Source organism: Pelobates fuscus, chromosome 13 (assembly GCF_036172605.1).
Source record: "Pelobates fuscus isolate aPelFus1 chromosome 13, aPelFus1.pri, whole genome shotgun sequence".
NCBI lineage: Eukaryota > Metazoa > Chordata > Amphibia > Anura > Pelobatidae > Pelobates > Pelobates fuscus.
This window is the reverse complement of record NC_086329.1, coordinates 32,177,810-32,189,872: the sequence shown is the minus strand read 5'-3', so window position 1 is coordinate 32,189,872 and position 12,063 is coordinate 32,177,810.

Sequence of the window (12,063 nt, the reverse complement as noted above, 5' to 3'; positions counted from 1 at the left end):
ACCGCTCAGCCTGAATCTATGGAACTCTTTTGGGCAGGCACCCCGGTGGCGTTTCGGCTGCATTCCTGGGATCTGAGTGCTTTCGGGATATGTTGGGCGCTCAGATCCAGGCTATCCTGGGATATAGGACTTGAGGGGGTACCTTTTTGTTAAAGTGAATTTTTGGGTGTTATTAATGTCCTGGACCTGAGAGGTAATTTAATTAAGTTGTGTACATTGTAGCAGTCCCCGCTCAAGTCCAGTGGGGAATCCCCCTGAAATATGTCAGAGTAAACCCCTTGCATGGGGATTCACATAAAAGGCCGTGTGTGGTCCACATTAAAGACACTTCTACTTCACCTACAATGCAGAGCCTCGTATCTTGCTTGTAGGGAACAGCTATACTCGCTTTTTTACCGATTGGATTACTATTTGGGAATACTACAGCATTACTCGTACTAGGGGGAAAGGACATCTCTGGCGGTGGAAACCCCTCTTCTTTTTCGAGTTGGCCGCCACATTATGTATATAGACATATCTATATTTCGTATTATTTATATATATATGGGATCTTGATAAAGACCCAGGAGGGTCGAAACGTTGATTTTGTACTTAATACACTTTGAAAAATTTCCCAAAGAGTGCTCTATTTATTTACTTTCTCTCTCTCTATATATTATTTATATATATATATATATATATATATATATATATATATATATATATATATACACACACACACACACATATATATGTATACACATACACACACACTTTTTATTATCATTATTTTTAAATTTTTTTATTTTACAGATGCAGGGAGACTGCCTGTCAGTTCAGGCAGTTCCCCTGCAGGCAGCACTATAGACGCCTATTGCGGCCATGTGAATGCTCTTTCAGAGTGATCACATGGACCGTGGGGGCCTAATTTGCCGAGGGAGGACTGGCTGCCTAGACAGTCCACCCAGAATGAGAGGAACGCCGATCGCCGGCGAGGGAACGTAGCGATCCGGTATGTAATTAGGAATGTATTAGGTACGTCCGAGGTTCGTAAGGGGTTAAAGCAGTTTAACATGGAATGAGGGTGCCTGCCCCCCACTAAAGGTATAGCTAAAGCATTGATTATCTCACCAATTTTCCCTATTTTGGGCCCAAATCCCTCTGTCCCGCTTTTCTAGGAGCTCCATATTGGTGTGCATGATTGTTTAACAACGCTCCACAGCAATAATACTCACAATGATGGTTCTTTAAAGTCATCTAAAATATCCCAGAACAGACCTCGCCCCTAGTCACACTCCCATCCCTAAATTTAAAATGTCCCTCCATGTCCATTTACATTGCTGGGAGCAGTGCTGTATTTGCCGCAAGGCAAACAAGGCATTTGCCTTGGGCGGCACTTTCCAGGGGGCAGCAAAAAATGCCGCCCCCCAAATGCCCAAGCAAATGCCTTGTTAGCCTTGGGGCAGGCGGCTAGTTGAGGTCCAGGTGGGCGGCGAGGGAGCGCTGATTTCTGAGCTCTCCCTGCTCACATGCCGCAGAGTGATGCCGGGAGCCGTTATAGGACGTCACATTACTGCTTCCGGAATCACTCTGCGGCACGTGAGGAAGCCGAGCATGTAGTGCTCAGAAATCAGCGCTCCCAAGCCGCCCGCCTGGACCTCAACTGGCCGCCCGCCTGCCTGCACACCTGCCCAAGCAGCCCTGGCCAGAAGCCCCACTGGACCCAAGGTAAAAAAAATCCACCCAGCTCTCCCAAAGGTAGGCTGGGTGGATTTAAATTAAAATAAAAAAATAATCTGTGAGTGGGGGGAGAGGGTGAATGTGTGTGTGTGTATGTATTTGTGTGTGTGTATGTATGTCTGTCAGTGTGTGTATGTTTATATGTATGTCAGTGTGTGTGTGTGTGTCTGTCAGTGAGTCTGTGTGTGTATATCGGTCAGTGTGTGTCTGTGAGTGAGTGTGTCTGTGAGTAAGTGTATGTGTCAGTGTGTGTGAGAGTTTTTGTGTGTCTGTGAGGGATCCTGTGTGTCTGTCAGTGAATGTGTGTGTGTATGAGTGATTGTGTGTGTCTGTCAGTGTGTGTGTGTCAGACTGTGTCAAATCAGTGAGTGTGTGTGTGTATGTCAGTGTATCTTAGAGTGTTTCTGTCAGTCAAAGTGTGTGTTAGTCTTTAACAGGAAGAGGTGAGGCCTTGACAGGAAGGGGTGGGGCAAAATTAAAATAGGAAGTACACAAATTCCGTCATGCCTAGGGCAGCACAAATCCAAAATACACCACTGATTGGGAGATATAAATTCATACCCACAATGAACAGGTGGTTGTGATAGGCTGACACTTTTAGCCAATCAACACCAACTATTGGGGGGCATATAGGGGATGGCATGCTGGGGCTCTGGATGTAGCAATAAAACATGTAAAAATGATTCACCTTTGAATGGAAGGACAGTGCCAGGGGATTCAAAACACTATAATCACTTCAGATATGAAGCAGTTACAGTGCCTACAGTGTCCCGTTATTATCTGCAAAATCCCTCTAAACCGTTATTGACCTAATTCTCCATCCTAGCCTTAACTGGTTATATATATTTCATATAAGCAGTAAGTCAGTTTTGCAGCTGGATGTCCTCATTGCCAGGGAAATGCCAGGCTGTGGGTGACTTACACACGTAGTATCTGCATATTGATGCCAAAAGCTTCACCGCCCAGTAACCTCCCAGGCTTTCCATCACAGAGTACCAGGCAGAGTTTCACAGACAAATCAGACTTGTTTTACTATAGGGAATTCTGCTAGATGTTTCGGCACCACCAACCCACGCCTGATGCAGTCCCATTTATGAAATGCCTTCCAAGTTTCTTAATTTCTAAAAAATATATGTTTGTCAAGTAGAAACGTACATGGCACATTTCACCCATGATTTTGTCTGAAATTATCTCAATCTTCATCATATATATTTCTAGATTTTATAGCAATAACCTGGAATCTGTCAGAGACCCAGATTGTTGGCAAATTGGTACATCATGGATATTTTGCCACCATATACCTGCCCTTTAAAAAAGTGAAAAGGATTTGGGTACCCATGATCTTACAACACTGACTGAACCAACATTAAAGGATCACTATAGTGTCAGGAAAACAAATCGGTTTTCACGACACTATAGTACCCTGAGGGTGCCCCCAACCTAAGGGTCCCCCTCCCGTGGTGCTGAAGGGGTTAAAACCCCTTCAGTTACTCACCTTATTCCACCGCCGGGCTCCGTTACCTCTCCTCCCCTGCCGACGTCAGCTCCCCAATCTGACGTCAGCGGAGCGGAATGTGTATGCACGGCAGTGCCGCACGCGCATTCAAAGTGTCCATAGGAAAGCATCTTTCAATGCCCTCCTATGGACGCTCTGCGTGATGGCGGCATTAAATGCCTCCAGCGTCGCAGATGCGCCTCTAGTGTCTGTCCGGAAGATAGCCATTAGAGGCTGGCTTAACCCCAAATGTAAACATAGCAGTTTCTCTGAACCTGCTATGTTTACAGCAGGCAGGGTTAAAACCTAAAGGGACCTGGCACCCAGACCACTTCATTGAGCTGAAGTGGTCTGGGTGACTATAGTGTCCCTTTAAAATAGGATGATGACTTTATGATTCGTTTACTTTGGGAAAGTAATTCTGGTTTATTGTTGTTAGGGCTTATGCATTACATGTATTCGTCACTCCGGCCACAGTTTTTTCACCTCGATTTTAATTTCTTTCTTTTCTGATATAAACTTTATTTTCCCTGTTTGATCTGTGTACCAATGGAAGGCAAACCTTCCATCTTCTGTTCCAGCTGGTGGTAGTTTATAATCCCATATCTATATCTGAAAAAAAGGGAAAAAGCTAACAAACTCCCCTTCTTTCCAGCACCAGGAAAGACTCCTCACTGCAGCTCCTCCTTACATGAAGTCACCAAGAATGATGACTTATGTCTAATTAGATGCTTATCATGTGCGGCACTCGGCACAACTGAAACCAATGCCTTATGTGAAGCACTTCCTGTTTGAACTAGAGGGCAAGGTGAGTGAGGTAGGAAATCCTCAAAGCCGTCAGCTTAAATGCCAAAAGGTGTTACTATGATCTCTTAAAATCTGTATTTTTTATAAATTAAGCCTGCAGGGACAGAGACATGAAAGGGACACTACAGGCACCCAGACCACTTAATCCCAATGCCATGGAACCCTTATTTTAACCCTGTAATGTAAAACACTCTCTACCTCCCACCCCAAGTTACTTACCTGTATCCAGCGCCGATGTCTCTCGGCACTTGGCTAGGCTCCGCCTATGCTCCTCCCACACTGACATCAGCCGGCGGGGGAGACATATTTTATTAGACCTCCCCACAGGAAATCATTGAATAATGCTTCCAATGCTTTCCTAAGGGGATTTCGGTGGTGCTGGAGGTCCTCACAAAGCGTTAGGACGTCCAGCGTCGTTATAACACACTGTCTTTGAACACGGAAGTGTCCTCTCTAGTGGCTGTCTAGTAGACAGCCACTAGAGGAGGAGTTAACCCTGCAAGGTAAATATTGCAGTTTATGAAAACTGCAATAGTTACACTTGCAGGGTTAAGGGTAGTGGGAGTTGGCACCCAGACCATTCCAATGGGCAGAAGTGGTCTGGGTGCCTGGAGTGTCCCTTTAAAGGGACTCCTCAGGACTTGACACTTAACTGTAGTAAAACACATCAACATATGTACCTATGTATATGATGCTCTTTATGATTGCAAACCTTTCTATACCACGGACCATTGCATGATAATGTATCTTAGCACTTCTGATAAAGTAATGAGTTAATTGACATCATGTTACTTTTTCTAGTAGTTTTGTAATTAATATGAAAGCCCCCACCAACGCCACCTTATAAATATAATGTCTCTTGCTGTGTTTTTGATCTGAAAGCCTTCGCTTACGTAAATGGATGCCTTAGATGGTCGAAAGAGGAAATCATCTCCTTATGTAATTAAAAGAGCAGAGTTTACTTATTTATTCATTCACTCACATCACCGACCACCCGCTTCTTCATAATCAATCATTTTCCATTTCCAACTATTCACAAAACATAAATGTTTTCCTGACATGAGAAGGATATGCCAACAATATTTATGTGCATTGTGCAAAACAATCGAAAAGTAGTTTTCACAGACTGAAGACTTGCAAGAGGCAATGCTGATTATTTATAAAGTGTAAATAACTACTCTATAAGGAACATTCCATTCACAGGGTTCTGACAGGGGCTGTTTTCGAATTGAAAGGTATGTCCCTAACTCTGTATACACATTCCAATATTCTGGAGTCCATGTCCCTGGTAATGGCTCTGGTACATACTTGCTGCCGCGCACTGTCTGTCAGCCTGCAGAGGCCAATAAGCGTTGCAGCTGAGCAGCAACATCCTTTAGTGAGAGGCGGTGAGGGAAGGAGGTCACGGCTTGGCACCATTTACAATACTCATCTAGTTCCTCCGAATTAGTGGAAGTGCAAAGCAGCTGATCACATCCATTTATTATCAGAAATATACTTGCATGGGAACCGTCACTTTGGAAATGACACCACTAAACCAGACAACGTCACCTTTAGAGCTTATGTTAACCTTTTTTGTGTGATGCTACATTTAATTTTTTTTTTAAATCTATATTAAAGGAACTCTCTAGGGTAAGGAATATTAATATGTATTGCTAATGCTAGAGTGTTATACTAGCTAGTCACATAACGTATTTCCCCTGGTGTGCTGGTATCACTGTGGATGTCATTCCTCAATTTACTGACATCATCAATACTGATTGATAAAGACCTGGTCACAGGTCAAAAGGTTGCAATAAATCTGCCTGGAAGCAATCACAGTGAGTGTCAGATTTTTTCATTCATCATCAATACTGATGACTGTAACGGATCGCCTGGCACCCCGACTGGGTACCTCCGTTAATGGATGCTCCTAGCGCTTCCTGAGGACTCCAAGCACTCTGGCAGACACCACAATCACCGAACCGATTCAGCATATGAATCTTCTCAAGCCTCTGAATGCTGTAGACAGTTGAATAGGAACCACACGAATAGGTTTGCACTCCTAGCAGTCAAACTGGAACAGCATGCAATAAATCCTCCCCCAATAATGAGACGACACTTCACTTTGAGGGTTAAACAGGAACTCTGGACTGGCTCATCCAGCCTGGCTTTTATTTCCATCTCACACATACAGGCCACACCCAGGGGGAGGCATAAAATAACCAATCCGAGATATGGTACAACCCACACATCCCCTCCCCTTAGCCTGAGAGATAATCCACTTATTATACAGTTTAAAACATAACTTTTACACAATATCTGTAACTTCAAAACCATACATCACATTCACATACAAATCACATATTCAGACTCAGCATACTTTAAACATAAACACTTCCAAAATTCAGGCAAATCCCTCCAGTGGATCAAAAGTTACACGGAAGTCCTTTTATGACCGACCGCAAGCACATTTTCTTGCCCAAAACAGTTCCATAGATTTGGGCTGTGCGATCGGTCAATTCCTGGCATAAAAATGGCTAAGTCCCATTCGAAGTGTGCCTGTACTTCGACTTTAGTCGAAGTGTCGAAGTGGAGTTGATGTTAAGGGTCGGCGGTGTTCGAAGTTAAAATGGCCGCCGCCACGTGGTCCTTTGTCCGATACCGCCCACTTCGACGACTTCGAAAACTTCTGTAACTTCGGTAACTTCGACAGCTTCGACAGCTTCGACTGTGTCTGAAGTGCCATATACAAAAGTACCAATCTGTCCCCAAAGTATTTAAAGGACTAGGGACAGTATTATACAATCCACATGCCCACAAGTAGTTCTTAAAGGGTCAGTACATTATGGTAGCAGTCCATAAGCCCCAATTCAGTCCCTTAAAGGGCAATATCTCCCAGGGACCATAATCACTGGGCAGGAGGCTAGCAACCAGGCTTCTCCAGTTCTCAGTGGCGAGGTTGGTTCCGCCACATTTCTCCCCTTTACCAAATAGACTAACAGGGTATCAGACCTCCTGCCGGTCAGTGCCCTGGTTAGTCCAGCAACCCACCCACAAAACAGAAACAGCAGTACAGCCCACCCACAATAACTGGTTACTACACCTGGGTAGAGTAGAAATTGGTCCATGTCCAGGTGCCTCACCATGGCTGTGTGGGGGACTGATAGGCTGCCTTGGTGGGTTGCTAAGTGGGCAGAGACCAGCGGTACTCTGCCCGGATGCCAGCACTACCACGGGAGTAGTCGGGCTGAAGCCTGGTTGCTGGAGACCAACTGTCTCCCCTTTAGATACACCGCTCTGCTGCTGGAGACCGACTGTCTCCCCTTTGGCTAAACAGCCCTGTTGTGGGGGGGCAGGACCGACCGTCCCTACCCCCTGTGCTGGAAGTGCAGAGACCACGGTCCCATCTGCACAGGTGTGGGGCTTACAGTCTCCCCCTGGTACATTAAGCTGCCGCTGGGGAGAGGTGGTAACCAGCTCCTCTCCCATTAGAACACTCTGCCGCTGGGGAATGGAGACTGGGCTCTCTATTCCCTGTACATTAATGATCCGCCTCTGGGGAGAGGTGGTAACAATCTCCTCTCCCATGCATACTTCCCGTCTCTGCGGAGGGAGACCGACTGTCTCTCCTCCCAGCACAGAGTCCTGCTGTGGGGGAAAGGGGGCTGGGCTCTCCATTCCCTGCTGGATACTCTGCCGCTGGGGAATGGAGATTGGGCTCCCAATTCCCAACAAATCACACTGCCGCTGGGGAGGGAGGACGGCCCCTTCAGCTCCCTGTAACTTGGGCGCAGAGACCACGGTCCCATCTGCGCTGGTGTGGGGCTTACTGTCTCCCCTTGGTGAGCTGTGCTGCCGCTGGGGAGAGGGAATAACAAACTCCTCTCCCTTACACACCTTCAGCCGCTGGGGAGAGGAGATAACAGGCTCCTCTCCCTGCACCGTAGACTGCCGCTGGGGAGCAAGAACGGCACCTTCAGCTCCCTGTAACGCACACTGCCGCTGGGGATCTGGGCCGACTGCCCAGCATCCCTGTAGGGCCGGTAGAGAGATCTCGGTCCCATCTCCACCTGCGGGTCTCTCCAGGACCAGTCTATGAGGTCCCCAACTTCTGCAGCTGGTAGTGAAGCAGGGGGTACCTCGGCCACGTTTTCCCAGCTGTAGGCTAGCAGGTCTGGGTCTGCCACCCAGTTTTCCCGGTCTGCGTCCCTGCTCTGCGGCTGGCAGGAATTTAATAGTTCTACATAGTCCATCTCCAGCTCTCGTTCCATGGCAGCGAAACGGCGGAGGTCTTCTCCCAGTCCAATAGATCTCGGGCCCTGTATCATCTCACCTCGGTAATGCAAGATAGCCCAGTACCGTGACTCTGCTGGACTGCCGAAGTCGACGTCTTCCGCTAAGGCTTTCCACAACAGGCCAGGGCTAGCGTAGTTCTCCCCCTCTGGCTGGATGCCCTCTGCCCTCCACGTCTCTGGCTGGACAGTGCACCACCACAGTGCCCGGTATGAGGTGTCCAGGCTCAGTTCCCTTTCCACGAGGTACTCGAGTTGTCTTACCCGCTGCCCTCCAGGTTGGTCTCCCAGAAGCGGCATCCGCCAGGCCATTTGTTCCTCCAACTGGTATGCGACACCAGGAAGGCGCTGCTGCCGTTGATACTGGACTTCCTCCAGGGCATCGTACTATAAGTCTCTCCGGGCATTATCTCTCCATTCCAATTCACTCTCTTCCTCAGGTGTGAGTGCCCAGGGGTCCACGAACCCCATTTTCCCAAATCTTTGTGTAGACAGGGACGCTGTATGCACACTAGCGTCACCCTCAATTTGTAAATCCAAACGTACTGTGTCTCCGAGCTGCTTTACCTCGCACTAGGACGCCATCCCACCGCTGCCACCAATGTAACGGATCGCCTGGCACCCCGACTGGGTACCTCCGTTAATGGATGCTCCTAGCGCTTCCTGAGGACTCCAAGCACTCTGGCAGACACCACAATCACCGAACCGATTCAGCATATGAATCTTCTCAAGCCTCTGAATGCTGTAGACAGTTGAATAGGAACCATACGAATAGGTTTGCACTCCTAGCAGTCAAACTGGAACAGCATGCAATAAATCCTCCCCCAATAATGAGACGACACTTCACTTTGAGGGTTAAACAGAAACTCTGGACTGGCTCATCCAGCCTGGCTTTTATTTCCATCTCACACATACAGGCCACACCCAGGGGGAGGCATAAAATAACCAATCCGAGATATGGTACAACCCACACATCCCCTCCCCTTAGCCTGAGAGATAATCCACTTATTATACAGTTTAAAACATAACTTTTACACAATATCTGTAACTTCAAAACCATACATCACATTCACATACAAATTGATACCGGAGAAACTGACGGAAGCCAAGCACAGAGAGATGGACACAGGTTTCTTCAGGAAGGAAGAGATTCTTTATTGGATCACCGATCGGGACTCAGAGGGACTAGCGTCACCAAAATACCACAAGTTCTGAGCCCCGGACAATAGTGCAGGCTCCTTATATAGGCATATAACTCCTCCCATATTAAGCTCCACCCGCACATTCTCTTAACCAATCAACACAAATAAGAATTAACTTCCTGTTTGACCGCATGGCTTGTCCAGCACAATGGAGGAGGGGAATACTATATCCTGTATTCTTGCACATGCTCCGTACACTACTGATCGTATCTTGCCTCGTGCAACCAACTGATCGATACGTCAGCATATGCACGTACACATGCCACGTGGTAATCTCGGCCTACTAAATTTATTTTTACCGAGATTCCACCACATTCCCCCCTTTGATGCCTCTTGATATTTTACAATTACTTGAGGCATCACATAACCTTAGTTTTGCTTACACCGCAAGTTACCTTGAACCAGACCAGACTTATCTTATGATGTGAATCTTTTAACACTCATCTTCCTGCATTGGTTCTCCTTGATCTAGAGCCTTATACTTATATATCGCCATTATCTGTGCAGCAGCCTTCCTCTCTGCTATACTTCCTATCAGGCTTTGCACAGACCTAACTACTAAGGGTATAAGACACGGTAGGAGTAGACACAACAGTAAAATCAGTAGGACTCCACCTACCACTGCCTTAAGCCCTCCAAACCACTCATACCAGCTACCAAACCAACTACTTGGATTGTACCCTTTCCATACCTGAGTAGGCACATGCGCTAGTTTAACCATATGGCTAGTAAGCTCAGCTATTGCTTGCCCTTCGTCATCTATTTGAAGACAGCAATTGCTTAGGTTAAACTTCCCACATACACCTCCCTCTACTGCCAAAAGGTAATCCAAGGCTAATCTATTCTGGTATACTGCTGTCCTCATCCTGGTATTATGTTTCACTAGGAGATTGAGCGCTTGTGATGTTTCATTAGTGATAATCTCAACCACCGCCTGTAATCTTATAATGCGGTTGAGCATATAAATAGGGGTTCTATAACCAAAGGTACCATCTTCTGCCCACGTGGCTGGCCCATAATAATCTATGATACGCTGGGGAGGCCATTCATTATCTTCCCAGGTGCCTATCTCTAAGGGTCCCCTTTTCTTCCTATGATTCACATCATACACTTTAACACCTAAAGTCTCACCTGTTTCAATCGGTAACAAGAAGAAGGATGGTTTGAGCATACCCAACACACATGCCCCTTCCCAGTCCTGTGGCAACTCCGAATAGGCTTTCTTACCACAGATCCAGTACAAATTTGCTGGGGCTCTCCAGGTAGATGTGATGGATAAATCAAACCACACATCCTTTAAACTGGCATATCTAGCAAACGGGTTAGATGGTTCTGAGACATTTGAAGCCGACCACCAAGTTGTATTTTTAGTATCATCATCATAAGCTTTTTGCCCTAGACAAGTTAATTCTCCTACAGAAGTATTATACATTATTCCTTTCCTTGCTATGCAAACATAACCTATGATGGAGGTCTTTAATCTCCACTCAGATTTACCTCTAACACTCAAATGATAATCGGCTTGTGTAGATATTAGTTGGTCAACTGCCTCAGAACCGGACATTACCTCCTTTGCTTCCCAAGGCCATTGGTCTCCCATGTTAGTACCTCCACACACATAGCAGTTGGTAACATTAAGACTACCGGCAATACTTTCAGCTAGGTCAATGAACAGGTTTTTAGCGTTATGGGGGATCTTATTATCTATACTCATCTCTTCATAAAAAGGAATGGTATACTTGATGAGTCTGGGAGGATACCGTATCAGTCTCTATTCCTATAAACAATAATGTCCCAGGATCTAAACCCGTCCCGTATATCTGAAACCCAAATAAATTTCCATACTTATCTAGGAACTTGTCGGGGTTATTAATAAGTATATGGACTGGGTTGCATTCCATAGACTTACAATAAGGGCTAGTCGGCAACTTAGTCACTATCATGTCTTTATCTACTGTCTGTCCCCAAGTCGCCCACCCCACACAAGACCAATATGGGCAAAAGTTATAGTCTTTATTTGGGCATCTAGGACTTACATATTTATTTTTACTACTGGGACAAATATATTTATCATTAGACCCATACGTCCTCTCCCATCTAAGATCCCCACATACATTCCACGGTTTTCTACCACTTGATATCGCCTTACATGCATCAAATAGCAGAACACCCGAAGAATATACGGATTCTAACACCGTCTTATTAATTAGGGTCCCCTGAGGATCTCCATTCCTGAGAGTCAACCAAATTGTACGAGGTTGATACTCTGGACTGAAGCACTTAGGTTCTCCTACTCCTAAATGGCACACACTATAGTCTATATTTAGGTATCTACATCTTGATACCTCTCCTTTACATTCGTATTGTGAATGCCAAATTAGGGTTTGGGAAATATGGTTACCTGTTCTCGTAGTCTTAATGCATACCTCACAGCTAGGAGTGTCGGTACCTCTACCTTCCTGAATATAAAAACACATGTAAATAAACACAATCAAAAGCACATCTTTCGCCGTCATCCTCAGTCTTCGTCCGTGCGATGGAACCTCAGCTTCCAGGATGTGAGGGC